This window comes from Neolamprologus brichardi, chromosome 12, assembly GCF_056152115.1.
Source record: "Neolamprologus brichardi isolate AB-2024 chromosome 12, ASM5615211v1, whole genome shotgun sequence".
Classification (NCBI taxonomy): Eukaryota; Metazoa; Chordata; class Actinopteri; order Cichliformes; family Cichlidae; genus Neolamprologus; species Neolamprologus brichardi.
The window spans coordinates 19,635,430-19,640,448 of NC_142115.1; positions in this window are offsets into that span (position 1 = coordinate 19,635,430).

A 5,019-nucleotide genomic window follows, 5' to 3' on the forward strand; every position below is an offset into this window, starting at 1 on the left:
TTCCTTTTACAAATTTAAAGTGAAACAACACAAAACACTGCAAACCACAACACAATTAAATATAAATTAAAATATGAAAACAAAAAGAAGATGCATATTCTCTGTCATATGGGCCTGCATGAATAAACTTTCTGAATCCTTTATCATCTGCAACCGAAAATAGTTGTGGATGATTACTATACCTTTCTAATGTGATGTTGTTGTCCCTGGCTCTCTTTCTCTCTCTCTCCCTCCTGCTCTGTTCCTGTGCTACTGAGTGTAACTAACGCCCTCCCCCCTCTGCCCAGCGTAAAGCACAAAGCTCGCGTGCGGAGTGAAGCGGAAAAAAAGTGCGAGAGAGAGGCTGAGAGAAAGAAAAAAAAAAAAAAACCCACGTGACAACTCGCGATAAGGAGCCGGCTCGCGTCGTTCACGTCAAAGAGTCGGCTCTAAGAGCCATTTCGTTCGCGAACGACCCATCACTAGTGTGATGCATGCCTACAGGCAGTATGCAGTACCACATTCACATTTTAAAAGGCTGAGAAAAAAATCCTTAATTAGCCATAACATATGTCCTAGGCCGTAAAGAGGCTATGTGCGGACTCCCCCTATAGTTCAAGTATAGAAAAGCAGTTGGTGAATAACTGCAGCCGCTGGATGGATTAACTGTGGAGAGCAATCTGGGCCGGCCATGGTGCAAAGTTTTTGTGGCTGCTGTCTTTTCCATCATAAGGACTCCAGTCTCCGTCAGAGGAGGGATGCCCGGAAATGTTTATAAAGAGCAATTCATTAGCAGTTTAATAAAGCTGATAATAAATATTCATAATTTAAGACATTCTGTATACAATAATCCGAACTGCAGTTATAATACATATCAATACCAAGTACTTTAAACGGATTTTTGTCAATCTGGCAACCCAAAACCACGCGCTTTTAGAATTTAAATATTTATTTAGGATTTATTTTAGGATTTAAAATATAAATGACATTTATTTAGGATTAAAATTACTAAACTACTGATTACAGCTCGCATCCTCCACAGACACTAGCTACGTTTTATTTCATGTGAATTTAACGTTTTTCTTCATGACTTTGACTCGTGACTGGCTCTCTTTAGTCATTTGAGGAAAGACGTCTGAACCCAGGAATTATTAAAAAAAAAACCCCAAAACGAACAAAAAACATGAAAAACAAAAAGAAACAAAAAGCCCTGCAAATATTCTAATATAATTTCTTTTCTTTCTTTCTTTTTTCTTTTTTTTTCTTTCTAACAGCCCTCATTGGTTCCAAACCCATGTATGACTCACCTCTTTCTTTGATTCCGCACGTCCCTCATCCGCGTTCATTTTGAAAGCTGCCGTAAAATTACGCTCGCAGAAAACATTTACAAAGACTAAATTTTGCACTTGAATCCAAGTTCTGACAAAGTAGCAGCCTACTGTAAGGTGCAGCACATGACTTCGGCTCAGCGTAGAGGGCTGATTAAGAGGTTGAGGCACATTCCTGCTGCATGGTGAAGCTTGCTCTCGGGTAAAAGAGGGCTTGTTAACCCAAATATTAAAATAATATTCACTTTGTGTTACACACTTCACACTTGCAGCTTGTTTCAACTGTCATGTGACTTTTTTTTTTAGTTTGGTTCATGTATTGTGGTCACGAGAAAAGAAAAACTAGTACAGTAAGTTCTCACTATATTCAAAGATGATAACACAAATTTATTGTTCAGGTAGCAGATGTCATCTGCTAATTTGTAGTTCCATAAAATTGGATTCTATTTTCCATGGATGACTGCCTCCTTGGTAAATACATATTTGGGTTTGAATTACTTTGGATAAAAGTGATAAAACAAATAATTTCTAAAACTTTGACACTGATTTTATTTCCAAGGTTGCTGCGCTCTTAAAGTTGTAAATCATTCAAAGAGTTCTGTAGCTTACCAGAAAAAAACAAAAAAACAAAAAACGTTTTAATCCCGTGAGAACTTCTGAGACTCTTAAAATGAAAATCTCAAATAGAGTTAACAGTGGATTTTTTTTTTTCAAAATGTACAACTCATCTTTAGTTTCAGTCTGTAGTGATGATTTGTTGATCAACGTTAAAACAGAGACAGGAAAAAAAGGAATACTCTCATGTGACACAGCTTAAAGCTTATTCAAATAAAACCCACTGAAGTTACTTGTAGTACAAAACAAATAAAAAAATGTTTGACCTTTGATAAATGTGGTCATTATACTGACCACATTTATGAAACAATAACGCAAAAGATCATTCGTTTTTACAATTTCGTTGTACATGTACAATGACAATAAAGGGCGATTCTATTCTATCTATTCAATGGACATTCTATTGCACTCTATACTACAGACGCAGCAGAGCACATTCTCCCTCAGGCTGATCTATTCAGGACACAAAAAACGTGTAATTTTTTACTGTTTATGAAAAATTTATGAAAAATTGTAAAACTTGTATGATGCTTAACAAGGAGGTGCAGCAGGTAGAGTTACAAACTAAAAGGTCAATGTTTGATCCCTGGGTCCTTCAGTCAGCTTGCTGAAGTATCCTACTGAACCCCAAACTGTCCCCACATTGGAGTGTGAATGTGTGCAAGGCATGGAATAAAGTGGTGTATGAATGTGAGCACTCTATCTGAGTGCTCAGTTAGGGTAGAAAAGTGTGATATAAGTACCAGTCCAATAAAAATGTAATTTTTAATGGACTGGTACTTATATCACAAGCTGGTAACATGACTGGATATAAAAAGGTCATACTTGGGAGCTCAGGTCCTTCGGGAACCTTTCACCAATCTTTCATGGCTAACACAAAGAAACAGAAAAACATTTGCACTCATAAACTTACAGACAATTCACTACCTGACCTAACATGTCTTTGGACTGGTGTAGGACACTGGAGAACCCGGAGAGAACCAATGCAGGCACAAGGAGAACACTGTGAAGACTTCACCAACAGCAAAGATGATGGTAAAAGTATAACTTCTAAGAATGTTTTAAAACATGAATTTGAGACAAAGTCAGCAAAGGGTGCAGTTTTTATTACATATGACTGGTGAGTCCACACGTGCAGCTTTAATTTAGATAATGGCTCAAAAATACCACTTCAAATAAGAGGATTAAATTTCACATTTCTACATTATTACTGTAAATAACATCAGATTAATCCAATAAGGTGGTTGATACATCATAAGCTCTTGAAGACTTCTTTAGACCGCAGATGGCAAACAATTTAAACCTAATGCATTGAATCGGATTGGACACATCACTGAAACATCACTGGGAATTGTCAGGCCAAGAAAGTCTTTAGTGAGGTTTTCTAACAGAGACGAAGCATAAACAGCCATATAGTGCATCAGAGGGTTTCTCATATGCATCTGCTGCACAGATGCATATGAGAAACAAGCAGACAAGTGCAAGAACAGGGCGCTGATCACAGGGCCCCACTCTCTGATGTGAGCGCTCTGTGAAACGCCCTTGCAAGTTAAAACTGCAGCGTCTGTGTGTGTCTTCACTCTTAGACTCTCAGCTGAAGAAGTGTCATTTAGAATAAATCTCTTGACCTCTTGACAGCACTTATTTCCAAACAGCTGATGCATTACACTTATAGAATAATATGTCTCTGTCAAAAGTGGAGACAATATCTTCTTCTCTCTCGTAAAAGGGAATACTGCATGAATTTTTAAAGCCATCATTTCATATTTTCAGTACACCATCTGAGTGGATGGAGAGGTACTGATATTTCTGGTCATGCCCGGGATCTTTCCACATCTTGGAAATAGTCTTTGTGCTTCTGCCATCCTCAAACAGATGCTGTATGTTTGGCAATTAGTTTGTTATCCACAGGTATGACTCTGGATAGAAACTTGCTTTTATAATTCATATTTTTCTGCTTTGACATTTAGTTAGAAAGTCTAACAGCTCACATTGAGGTTCATTTTCCAGCTTTATTTCTGGTACCTGATGATCAGCTACTGCTTTGTTTCAATTCTTCCTCTGCTGGTGAAATACAAGACCAGTTAGTATTGTAAATGGGTCAGACATTTAAGATTAAAGTATTTTTTTAAACATCATGGTTTGTTACATCAGCTTTGCTTCTCTTTAATGAGTTTCTCCTCACATACAAAGTCTTGAATAACCAGACCCTGTCACACCATTATCATTTTATCCTATCAGACTACAGGCTTACTTGTGGTTCCTAGAGTTTCACAAAATAGAACTCGAGGGAAATCCCTAACCTCATCACTTGACTTAAACTTTTTGATAAAGATAGGGGTGAATCAGGTGACCCTCAACCATTCCTTGGTTATGCTGCTATAAGGTCAGACTGCTTATACCTTTGATACACTGAGCATTTCTTCTTCACTTTTCATTCCCCAGGTGTTCATACACTACTGCATGCCATTGAATTGTGTCTTTTTCCCCCCCATAATCTGTGTTTTGTCCTGTCTCCCTGTACCCTCTTTGTCTTTTCTCTTTACCTCAAACTGAACTGGTTCTCAGTTTTCTTCCTGCTAAAAGTGTGTTTTTTCTTTTTCATTCTGGCCAAGTGCTTCCTCATCAGGGGTTATCTGATTGTTGCTGTTTCCTCTCTAACCTTACATTTAAAGCACCTTGAGGCAATTATTGTTGTAATTTGGAGTTACACGAATAAAACGGATTTGAACTGTAATAGTTTTAATAATAGTTTTGTCAGTTATATTTTAGCCTATTTATAATAATTGACTTCTTAACGCCCACTTGTAGTACCATTCGGGGTCCACCAGGGGTCCGTGGCCCACATTTTGGGAGCAGTTCGGGAGGGGCGAGAGCTAATTGTAGACATTCAATATGGCAGCAATTTTGTCATATTTCTATGGACAAAGGTCAGTAATACAAACTAATCATTAAATAATATTTAAAGCCACGCAGGGCATACTAACACCTGTGTGTTCAGATGTCATGATGACGTCTGGCCGCAGGGGGAGCGCTTCTTCCGCACAGAACGGTGTTTGTGCAACCCTGAAACCCTTCCCCGTGTGTTGTTGGAAAG